Source organism: Ailuropoda melanoleuca, chromosome 16 (assembly GCF_002007445.2).
Source record: "Ailuropoda melanoleuca isolate Jingjing chromosome 16, ASM200744v2, whole genome shotgun sequence".
Lineage (NCBI taxonomy): Eukaryota > Metazoa > Chordata > Mammalia > Carnivora > Ursidae > Ailuropoda > Ailuropoda melanoleuca.
Window position 1 is genome coordinate 69,289,676 of NC_048233.1, and position 13,058 is coordinate 69,302,733.

Here is a 13,058-nt window from a genome sequence, read left to right on the forward strand (position 1 = left end):
ATTTATTTGACAGAGATAGAGACAGCCAGGGAGAGAGGGAACACAAGCAGGGGGAGTGGGAGAGGAAGAAGCAGGCTCATAGTGGAAGAGCCTGATGTGGGTCTTGATCCCATAACACCGGGATCACGCCCTGAGCCGAAGGCAGACGCTTAACTGCTGTGCCACCCAGGCGCCCCAACACAGAAGTTTTTAAAAGAAAAGGTTTTGTATTGAAAAACACAGAGAAGTGGCAGAAAGTTGAGAGAATCTAAATATACTCATTCTCTTGTAGCCATTGTCTTTTGCCCAAAGTACCATAGAATTTTATACTCATTGACTTCCTATATTCATGTGATCCTGTTCAAATAAGAAGGCTCCAGTTTGCAATGTTCCTTTTGACCTCAAACTTTAGTACTTGTCTTCTTAGACTACAAAGGATAGTGCCAATATGTATGTAATACTTTCTCCCAAAAATCTCAAAAATTTAAGCCTTATTATTATCCAATTTTTGATACCCAGGTACAATACCAGGTACAATACCCCAAACGATCTTCAAATGAGTCTCAAAATTTCAGAAAAATTTCACAATCTAAAGGAGTAGAAAGAGGTTGATGATAAATTATCCAACCAGTTTGAAGATGATAATGATTGTTAAATATGATACTCATGAATACACACACACACACACACATTCCCTTAAAGATTTCCCCCCAAAAAAGATTATCCAGAGTGTCTTTAGTTTTAAATATTAAAAGTTTATATAAATTTTAAAATCTGTTACTTCAGTATACAACTCATGTTTTTATAAAAACAAAATTTTGACAATTATTTTTAAGGGGACTCGTAATTCTTTTTATTTTTTAATGATTTTTTATTATATTATATTAATCACCATACAGTACATCCTCGGATTCCGATGTAAAGTTTGATGCTTCATTAGTTGGGTATAACACCCAGTGCACCATGCAATACGTGCCCTCCTAACTACCCATCACCGGTCTATCCCAATACCCCACCCCCCTCCCTTCTGAGGCCCTCAGTTTGTTTCTCATAGTCCATAGTCTCTCTGTTTCATTCCGCCTTCTCATTACCCCCCTTTCTTTATCCCTTTCTTCCCCTACCGATCATCCTAGTTCTTGTTCCATAGATGAGAGAAACCATATGATAATTGTCTTTCTCTGCTTGACTTATTTCACTTAGCATTACCTCCTCCAGTGGCCGTCCATGTTGCAGCAAATGTCGAGAATTCGTTCTTTCTGATAACTGAGTAATATTCCATTGTATATATGGACCACAACTTCTTAATCCAGTCATCTGTTGAAGGGCATCTCGGCTCCTTCCAGGATTTAGCTGTTATGGACATTGCTGCTAAGAACATTGGGGTGCATATGGCCCTTCTCTTCATTATGTCTGTATCTTTGGGGTAAACACCCAGTAGTGCAATGGCTGGATCATAGGGTAGCTCAATTTTTAACTTTTTAAGGGACCTCCACACTGTTTTCCAGAGTGGCTGTACCAACTTGCATTCCCACCAACAATGTAGGAGGGATCACCTTTCTCCACATCCTCTCCAACATTCGTTGTTTCTTGCCTTGTCTATTTTTGCCATTCTAACTGGCATAAGGTGGTATCTCAGTGTGGTTTTGATTTGAATTTCCCTGATGGCTAATGATTTTGAACATTTTTTCATGTGTCTGTTAGCCATTTGTATGTCTTCATTGGAAAAGTGTCTGTTCATATCTTCTGCCCATTTTATGATTTGTTTATTTGTTTCTCGTGTATTGAGTTTGAGAAGTTCTTTGTAGATCTTGGATACCAGTCCTTTATCTGTGGTGTCCTTTGCAAATATATTCTCCCATTCCGTGGGCTGTCTCTTAGTTTTTTTGACTGTTTCCTTGGCTGTGCAGAAGCTCTTTATCCTGATAAAGTCCCATAAGTTCATTTTATCTTTTATTTCTCTTGCCTTTGGCGATGTGTCGTGAAAAAGGTTGCTCTGGCCGATGTCATAGAAGTTGTTGCCTATGTTCTCCTCTAGAATTTTGATGGATTCCTGTCTCACATTGAGGTCTTTCATCCATTTGGAGTTTATTTTTGTGTATGGTGTGAGAGAGTGGTCAAGTTTCATTCTTTTGCATGTAGCTGTCCAATTTTCCCAGCACCATTTATTGAAGAGACTGTCTTTTTTCCACCGGATGTTTTTTCCTGCTTTATCAAAGATTAGTTGCCCAAAGAGCCGAGGGTCCATTTCTGGGTTCTCTATTCTGTTCCATTGGTCGATGTGTCTGTTTTTGTGCCAGTACCATGCTGTCTTTGTGATCACAGCTTTGTAGTACAGCTCGAAATCCGGCATTGTGATGCCCCCAGCTTTGTTTTTCCTTTTCAACAGTTCCTTGGAGATTCGGGGCCTTTTCTGGTTCCATACAAATTTAAGGACTATTTGTTCCAGTTCTTTGAAAAATGTCCTCGGTATTTTGATCGGGATAGCATTGAAAGTGTAGATTGCTCTGGGTAGTATGGACATTTTAACTATGTTAATTCTTCCAATCCATGAGCATGGAATATTTTTCCATCTTTTTATGTCTTCCTCAATATCTTTCAAAAGTGATCTATAGTTTCTAGGATATAGGTCCTTTACGTCTCTGGTTAAGTTAATTCCAAGGTAACGCATGGTTTTTGGTGTTATTGTAAATGGGATGGATTCCCTAATTTCTCTTTCTTCAGTCTCGTTATTCGTGTATAGAAATGCAACTGATTTCTGGGCATTGATTTTGTATCCTGCCACCTTACTGAATTGTTCTATAACTTCTAATAGTTTGGGAGTGGATTCCTTTGGGTTTTCCATATAGAGTATCATGTCATCTGCAAAGAGAGACAGTTTGACTTCTTCTTTGCCGATTTGGATACCTTTGATCCCTTTTTGTCTTCTGATTGCTGTTGCAAGGACTTCTAGTACTATGTTGAATAATAGTGGCGAGAGTGGGCATCCTTGTCGTGTTCCTGATCTTAAGGGAAAGGCTTCCAGCTTTTCCCCATTGAGAATAATGCTTGCAGTAGGCTTTTCATAGATGGCTTTTATGAGATTGAGAAATGTACCCTCTATTCCTACACTCTGAAGGGTTTTAATCAGGAAAGGATGCTGTATTTTGTCAAATGCTTTTTCTGCATCAATTGAGAGGATCATATGGTTCTTGAGTCTTTTCTTGTTGATATGATGTATCACATTGATTGATTTGCGAGTGTTGAACCATGCTTGCATCCCAGGTATGAATCCCACTTGGTCATGATGGATAATCCTTTTAATGTACTGTTGGATTCTATTAGCAAGGATCTTGTTGAGGATTTTGGCATCCATATTCATTAGAGAAATCGGTCTGTAATTCTCCTTTTTGAGGGGGTCTTTGCCTGGTTTGGGGATCAAGGTAATATTAGCCTCATAGAATGAGTTTGGTAGCTTTCCTTCTGTTTCTATTTTTTGAAATAGCTTTAGGAGAATAGGTATTATTTCTTCTTTGAATGTTTGGTAGAATTCCCCAGGAAAACCGTCTGGGCCTGGAGTTTTATTATTTGGAAGGTTGTTTATCACTGACTCAATTTCTTCATAGTTAATTGGCCTATTTAAGAAATCTATTTCTTCCTGTTTCAGTCTTGGTAGTTTATAGGTTTCCAGGAAGGCCTCCATCTCTTCCAGATTGTTTAGTTTTTTGGCATATAGCTGTTGATAAAAGTTTCTAATAATCCTTGCAATTTCAATGGTGCTGGTCGTGACCTCTCCCTTTTCAGTCATAATTTTAATAATCTCAGTCCTTTCTCTTTGTTTTTGGACAAGTTTTGCCAGTGGTCTATCAATTTTATGGATTCTCTCAAAGAACCAGCTTCTAGTCCTGTTGATCTGCTCTACTGTGCTTCTGGTTTCTAATTCATTGATTTCTGCTCTAATCTTGGTCAACTCCTTCCTTGTCAGTGGGTTAGGCCTGTCCCTCTGTTGCTGTTCCAGTTTCTTGAGGTGAGAATATAGAAACTGCATTTTAGATTTTTCTATTCTTTTGAGTGAGGCTTGGATGGCTATGTATTTCCCCCTTAGGACTGCCTTTGCAGTATCCCATAGGTTTTGGACCGTTGTGTATTCATTCTCGTTGGTCTCCATAAATTGTTTAATTTGTTTTTTGATTTCCTGGTTTATCGAGTCATTCTTGAGCAGGATGGTTCTTAGCCTCCAAGTGTTTGAGTTTCTTCCAGGTTTTTCCTTGTGGTTGAGTTCCAATTTCAGAGCGTTGTGGTCTGAGAATATGCAGGGGATAATTTCAATCTTTTGGTATTGGCTGAGACCTGTTTTGTGTCCCAGAGCATGATCTATTCTTGAGAATGTTCCATGGGCATTTGAATAGAATGAGTATTCTTTGGTTCTGGGGTGTAGTGTTCTATATATATCTATGAGGTCCAACTCGTCGAGTATGGCATTCAAAGCCTTTGATTCTTTGCTTAGTTTTTGCCAGGGTGTTCTGTCTATTTCTGATAGTGGGGTGTTGAGGTCCCCTACTATTACTGTGTTCTTATCTATATGTCTCTTTATTTTGGTTAAGAGTTGGCTTGTGTATCTTGCTGCTCCCCTGTTGGGGGCATATATATTAATAATTGTCATATCCACTTGTTGAATACTTCCTTTAAGAATAATATAGTGCCCTTCTGTATCTCTCTCTATGGCCTCTAGTTTAAAATCCAGTCTATCTGATATGAGAATTGCTACTCCAGCTTTCTTTTGAGGTCCATTTGCGTGGAAGATGGTACTCCATCCCCTTACTCTAAGTCTGAATGCATCTTTGGGTTCAAAATGAGTCTCTTGTAGACAGCAAATGGATGGGTCATGTCTTTTTATCCAATCTGCAACCCTGTGGCGTTTTATGGGAGAGTTTAAGCCATTTAGATTGATAGAGATTATTGACAGATATGATTTTAATGATGCCATTTATAAAGTCTTTGTTTTTATCGGTTGTGGCTTTCTGTTCTGTAACACTCTTGGGGACTTTTTACCTTTATAGAACCCCCCTTAATATCTCCTGTAGGGCTGGTTTCATGGTTACGAAATTGGTTAATGACTGGTGATTCTGGAACATCTTTATTTCTCCATCAATTCTGAATGACAGCTTTGCTGGATAAAGGATCCTTGGCTGCATGTTTTTCTCTGAAAGAGCTTTAAAAATGCCCCCCCAAGCCTTTCTCTCATTCCAGGTCTCTGTAGACAGGTCTGACGTAATCCTGATACCTTTGCCTTGGTACGTGAGAAATTTCTTTGCCCTGGCCGCTTTCAATACTGTATCCTTGGATCTAATATTTGCGAATTGCACTATGACATGCCGTGGCGTAGGTTTGTCCTGGTTGAGCTTGGATGGGGTCCTCTCTGCCTCTTGGACACGAATGCTTGTTTCCCTTGCTAGATTAGGGAAGTTTTCAGCTACAATTTGTTCAAATATCTCTTCTAGACCTCTGTTTTTCTCCACCCCTTCAGGGATGCCGATGATTCTGACATTGGATCGTTTCATAGAGTCAGTAATCTCCCATAACCTACATTCGTGGGTGTGGATTTTTCTAAGTCCAGATTCTATTTTCATTTTTTCTTCTACTAACCCATCCTCCAATTCGCTAATACGTTCCTCTGCTTCGGTGACCCTGGCCGTCAGAGCCTCCAGTTNTGACCCTGGCCGTCAGAGCCTCCAGTTTTGCCTGCATTTGGCTCATAGAATTTTTAATTTCTGTCAGGTTCTCTCTCATTTCCGTCCTTAGGGCTTCTATATTCTCAGTAACATTTTCGTTAATACTTTTTTCAAGTCTACTCATCATTTTGACCGTTGTTACTCTGAATTCCATTTCTGATAATTTGGTTGCATCCATATCCATTATTTCTGTGGCAGAGGCCACAGACTCACTGTCTTTTCTTTGCTGAGGGGGCTTCTCCTTCTTGTCATTCTGATTAGGAGAGGTTGTGGGGTTGTCCAGAGCCCAAATTATTTACTGGGACCCAGGCCGTGCGCCCTTGTTTTATAGGGATCTTAGGGATGTGGGCTTCTTATTTAAATATTTTATTTATTTATTTATGTGGCAGAGAGCCAACCAGCAAGAGAGGGAACACAAGCAAGGGAGTGAGAGAAGAAGAAGCAGGCTCCCAGCGGAGGAGCCCAATGAGGGACTCCTTTCCGGAACTACGGGATCACGCCTTAAGCCAAAGAAAGGCGCTCAATGACTGCGTCACCCATGTGCCCCGGGATGTGGGCTTCTAGATTTTTCACCCTGCCTTCTGGGGGTGGGGCCTGCCGCGCCGATACTCAGGCAACCCTGTTTGGGTAGAGTCTCCATGTTCCTTGCGAGGGGGGATGGGGATGGGCACCCTGTGAGCCGGTATTTCCGGGCTTTTGTTCTCTGGCGGCTTTCCCTGGCGGTTTGCTATGCCTCTTCTGAGAGAGCAGCAGTGGCTGAAATTCAGCCTCTGTCTCAGAACAGAGGGATCGCGGATCGTTCTCCACTGATGTTCTGGCCACTTTAACTCTGTTTCTGTTGGTGCTGCTCAACCCTGCAGCATCCCGGGCTGNCTCCTGGGATGTGCGCCCCACACCTGGCATCCCAGCCCTCACTTCCAGGGCCGGCACGTCTCTGTCCTTTGTGCTTCTAACACCGCCAGCCGCCAGCCACCCCGCGTGCTCCCGGAGCTCCCGGTCTCAGTCTGGATCCAGTGAGCACACCGAGTTCCGTGAGATGCCTGGTGGCGCGCGCTCCCGGCTCACGGTCTCAGTCTGCTGTCTCACAGGTGCCGGTCCACGAGTCCCCCCCGCTCCCCGGTGCAGGTGGCTACTGCTTCCCGGTGCCCGAAAGTGGCAGCTCCCTCCCCCTTCCGTTTATCTTCTGATATCTGTGCACGGTTTCACGGCTCCCCGCTTTGTACCTCAATACTCAGCACTGGAGATGTTCATTTGTAGAGATCCAAATGTATCTTCCTGCGTCTCAGGCTGATTCTGTGGATGTTCAGGCTGGTCTGGTACCTATCCAGCTCGACTCAAGGGACTGGCTGAAAAAGGGGACCCTACTGCTCCGCCATCTTAACTCTAGCTAGCGAGACTCGTAACTCTTAACTAATTAATTTTTTTTCTTATTTATTTCAAATGGCTCAAGTGGTTTTTATAAATTTAATATACTCAACATCCCTTTTGAGTATTTTGATGTTCTATTAAACTTTCTGAAAATTTAAGTAGATGTCATGAATCTAAATAAGTAACTTAACAAATATGGTGTCAAGTTTTCTTAAAATGTTCTAATACTGTATTTAAAAACTTAGCATACTTTTCACTTAAAAGTCACAATTTTGAATTAATTATGTGATATTTAATGAGATATAAATCATATGATATTTAAATATCTTTGGCTCAGTCTTGAAGACCATAGAACTTGACAAAAGGATTCATTATTTTGATATTTTACCAGTCTTGTAGCACTACAACACTTAACAATACCATAGTAACATCTGATTGAATTCTAGACTGCTTTCACAGCTTCATTTAGCTATGAGTTTACACACACATGGTTATTCCACTGACTGTAATAACAATAATAAATGCTAACATAATGATAACCATGTGTCAGGGGACACTGGTCTAAGACCTTTATTACTCTTATAATCATTTTTGCAGATTTGGCATTTGGGGGTTAATATTATGTTCTACTCATGGATGAAAACACTGAATCAAGGTGTTTAGTAGTTTATACAACATTATATAGCTAATAAGAGGTAAGAGTGGGATTGGAAGCCAGTGTGTCTGGCTTCAGAGTGTGCTCTTTACAGAATACTTGGGTCTGGGAACCAAGGCCGAGGATTGTTAATGGTGTTTCTGTCACACATAATGGCCCCCTCACAAAATTCTTGGTTTACCATTTCTATGACTTTGACCTGATGTGTTAGTAGTCTTGGTCTTATTGTCTGCTTTTTTGTGTGTTTGAAACTTTGCTACATGCTTTAGCTAGATAGAACAAAATCTTTATGACAACCACTACTCTTGAAAGCCACCCCCTATTCTTCCCACAAACACAGGGAAGTGGTCATCCATATTCCTTAAAGAAAGAGATAAATTGACTGCCATTGCCTTGACATGACTATAAACAGCAAAACCAGTAGTGTGGAGGCTCATTGAACAATTGAAGCTTTCAAATTTACAGCTAAGTTAGAAATTTGGTGAAAAGATATTTGAAACTTGAAATGTTGGATTTTTGTGATTAGCAAAAAGACCCAGATTAATGATCAATATTTTAAAAGATTAAAGTTATTAAACTTGGGTTTGTGCTCCCTAGAGAATGAAAAAAGCCTCACTCTTTTCAAAGGGTCAGTACAAAAGCAACGGAAATAAAGTGTCATTTGTAATTAAAATAAGGGATTTGGATGTTGTTTGAGGATAAAAATGCAGTACCCATATCTTCAAAATAACTTAATTACAGAGATCATACGGGGATTAACTGAGTTTTGAGGACATTCTTTCAGAGAACAAAATGACAAGAATGAAATATTGCAGATGTGCAGATAGTAAAAACGTCCATGGAAACAAATTATCCATTGATAATCCAATTACCTGTTGCTTGCAGATCTCCAATCTGTTAATTATCTCCATTTATTTTGAATCAGCTTTCAGCCACTGAGATTCATTATGGTCCACTCAAGTCTCTGCCATAATTCAACACTTTTTACTCTTTTCTTTTTAATATAAAGAAAATGGTCTATCATTTCTTCACATCTTTGATTTGTAGTGTTTTCCAATCCTTTAAACTGTTTTGGATTAGTATTATTTTTCTTTAATATGAAAACATGGTCAATCCCAGTCTCAAATGGAACATCAGGTACTGACTATATTAAGCCAGTATCGGCATTATTTATGGAATTCCGTAACTGTATATGGGACTTTATAGAACACATAAAAACATAACCATCTCTCATCATGTTAGTATCCATTCCCATTCTAGTTCATATTACCCTGCTATTTCTCTACATCGGTGAGGCATGATTAAATATTCATGACATGACACTGAAATAGTGCAAATAAAATGGAAAGAACTGAGTTGATTTCTCTTTTTTATTCACTCACACTATCTTTGCCATGATTGTATAGGCTGTCATTTTTGCTACTCTCTCTCCTGGGGTAGCCAAAAAAGGCACCATGGGAATCTTGAAAACATCTTTGCAGTAAACCTAATAGATCTATATGGCCTGAATAAATAGTGCCATGCTACTAAATGGAAATGATGTTGAAAGGAATATACTGTTCTCTGTAAAGAAAGACAAAACTAGTACATAAAGCTGTAGTTCTTTTTCTCCTCATCAAGTATGTTTCTTGGTGTGTCACCATTTTCCAATACAAGTGTCCATATTTCTTAGTTCTAATCCTCAAAAGAGAGATCTGGGGAATCTAACTTAACTAACACATCCAAAGCTGGCCCAATTAGTGGGTTCTGCCAGGAGACGTAAAGTAGCAGGGGTTCATCTGGTATACATGTGACAGCAAAACTCAATCCTCCAGTAGAAGGCACAAAGTGCTCCTATAGAAAACCATATAAAGAAGGTACGTGGGCCAAACATATTTTTTATACTACACCTTTGCTATGTTGGGGAATTTGTGTCTTTGCCCGGGCTCTTTCCTCTGTCGGTGATGCTAGAGCTATCGTGCATGGACAACCTTGTTCAGTTGCTCTTCAAGTGTGAAATCAAATATCCTCTCCACTGGGACACCTTCCCTCCTCTCTAGTTTCTATGTTCACATGGCAGTTTGTTCCATAAACAACCATCACACCAGTAAGGATACATTTTTATGAAAATCCCAACTAAAAGATGGAGATGTCCACAATGGATCGATAAGCAAAAGCTAACTATCCGTTGTCTACAAGTGAGAAACTCTAAATACAGAATACACAGAAAAGAGAAGGTGGAAAAAGATGTAACATGAATACAGGAAGCATACGATGGCTGAGCCACCTGGGTGAACTTAGGAAGTTTACCTCGCTGTGTATCTGTGAAAATAGGGTGATGATAATAACTAACCCATTAGATTTTTGTGATGCTTAAATGAATAAACATGTAAAATGCTTAGATCAGACACATAGTTTTAAAGAAGTGGTTAGATATTTTATTTTTGGCTTAGAAGAGGTTATAAATATTATTAGAAACTCTTATACAGAGCCATGGAAACACAAAGATGATGTGATTTTGCCTGGTAGTTCATTGAAGGAATTCAAAGGAGAGGTCAGCATACACAAAACTTGGGAGAACACTGAGAATGTAATTAGTAAATAAAAGTGGGAATAAAATTTCAGTATGTGAGTAAAACATAAAACATGTTGGAAACTGTTGGGGAACAGTAAGCAGTTTGCAGAGCTAGAGGATGAAAAACACAGTGAAAGAGAGAATGGAGATTAGATTGGAAATGTAGCATGGTATCCTCTAGAGCATTGGGGCTCAGAGTGCTGTAATATGAAGAGTTTGAGATGTGGCAGAGATTAGGAGTCCTGCCTCCTAATCTCACACACTTTAGCTGTGTGATCCATCGAAAATGATTTAAACTCTCTGTGCTTCAGTTTCCTCCATTGTTGTGAAGATTAAATTAGATAATGTGAAACGTCAGGGTATTTGTAGAATAAATGTATGAAGCCATCATTAGAAAGTTGCTACATGCAAAAACTGGAGAAAATCATCTAATCTCTCAGAGTCTCAGGTTCTTATATGTAACAAAGGGAAAGTGGTAAAAAAATATTATTCCATACAAAAGCAATATTTATAAACTGTAATGTGTTCTAAATATTAACAAAATTAAGGTACCATTTCTTGAATACCCACTAAAGTGCTATCTACTGTACAAAATAAATAAAAATATACACGTCAAAAATATATATCTATTCCTTTATTTATTTTTTTTTCATTTATTCTCTACAACAAGGGAACACCAATTTAATTAATTCTACTTTTATCAAGAAAGAAATTGAGGCAAAAAATTAATAAATTTTCATAGGCTCACACAGGAAATTTAAATATTTTTGTTATTTCAAATTCCATACTCTGCTCCATTTTATTTCTTAAGATGATTTTTATTATGAATATTATTTATTCCTATTTATATTTTGTCTTTCCACTCTGTTAATATGTTTAACCTGAGTTTTAAATATTGGGAGAAAATAATTAACTGGGCAACATTATTATATAAGTAATATTCTTAATCTAGAAATAGTTCCTTATCTATAATTCACTCACGTCTCTGTTAAAACAAAACTATAAAGAACAAACATTTTTGGATGCTAAATTCAGTAAAAATTAGAAATATTTACTTCCTATGGAAATGCTTCAAGAATGCATTGAGAAATTCTCAAAGTAATAAACAACCCACATGAAAATAAATTAGCATATGATTAGAATTAAAATGTCCATCTCTGAAATATCTCTCAGACTATGCCACCTGAGCTTTTTATAGCCCCTTGGTGAGAACTAAGACATGTAATACATTATGTAAAATCTCCCATTCTAGAAAACCTAGAAGTATATAGTAGTGACATAAAGTGACTAAATTTGGTCCAGAAAGAATGACAGGGCCACTATTATCTCAGGAGAATCATTGGCTCTAAAGATTTCACTGAAAATAATTTATCTAATTTTCTTTCATAATTGCATTGCCAGACCATCTTTTTTTCTCTCGTGTGTATTTTCAAAAAAAAAACATTCAGAAATATCTCCACAGTCTAAGAAAAGACTACTTTTATTAGTAGGAGACCCAATTATAGTTAGTTATTACAAGATGACCTGCCATGGTATGTACAGATTGGTTAAAGTATGTACACTGTAAATTTTTTTGTTCTTAAAGATTGATTTATTTATTTGAGAGAGAGAGAGAGAAAGAGTGTGTGTGGGGGAGGGGCAAAGGGAGAGAATCTTTCAAGCAGACTCCCCACTGAGCATGGATCCTGCCAATCCACGATCCATGAGATCATGACCTGAGCTGAAACCAAGAGTCAGATCAACTGAGCAACCCAGGTGCCCTGACAATGTAAATTTATAGGAGTTGTCTCACCTAGCATATGTGATTACCAGTGCTTCCAGGGGGCAACCTCAAAGAGTGTTTCAAGCATCCTAAAATTGATATAGATATCAAAAGGGAACAAGAATTCTTAGGAGGCGTGTGACAAGGGGCAAGAAAGACCCCTTGACCCACTAGAGCCCACCTCCACTGCAGCCCTGCGTCCAGCGCCTACGTCTCTCTAACGCCGCCATGCCCAAGCGAAAGGCTAAAGGGGATGCTGAATGAGGCAAAGCTAAGGTGAATGATAATCACAGAGATGATGCACTCCTCCAAAGGGAGAGCCCAAGCCTAAAAAAGTCCCTGCAAAAAAGGGAGAGAAGGTACCAAAAAGGAAAAAGAGGAAAGCTGATGTTGGCAAGGATGGGAATAACCCTGCAGAAAGTGGAAATGCCAAAATGGACCAGACACAGAAACCTGAAGGTGCTGGAGAAGCCACATGATGTATGTGCATTTTTGATAACTGTGTACTTCTCGTGACTGTACAGTTTGAAATACTATTTTTTATCAAGTTTTTAAAAATGCAGAATTTTGTTTTACTTTTTTTTTTAAGCTATGTTGTTAGCACACAGAACAATTCATTGTTGTTTTAGGGGAAGAGCATAAGTCACTAATAGAATATCTCAGAAGCTGGATTGGTATGGGGGAAAAACAGCTGTCCCTTCTAGTTTTGAGAAAATTCCTCTTGGTTCCCGGGAGGAAGGATACCGTGATGTTGACACACATTAGCCAATGTGGCACAAAACTCCTTGTGTGTGGAAAAGAGAAAATTCATTTTTATGTCCTCGTTTCCCTCTCAACCTTCAGCACAGACTTCACTCCCTTAAACCCAGAGACTTGCTGGAAACTGACCCCCCAAAATGGTTCCCAGTATCTCAAGCAATCTGCCATTATGGTATCCCTTCAAAATCTCCTTTTTTAGCTCATGGATCTTCAGATTGATAATGCTGCCATTTTAAGTTCTTTTCCTGAAAGTCAGGGTCGGCTAATGAAGTG

General features: G+C 39.0%; 1 pseudogene; it reads left to right on the plus strand.

Moving 5' to 3' along the window:
* The first annotated feature begins 12,254 nt into the window (after window positions 1–12,254).
* LOC105240170 lies at window positions 12,255–12,505 on the plus strand (annotated as a pseudogene).
* Window positions 12,506–13,058: the final 553 nt, after the last annotated feature.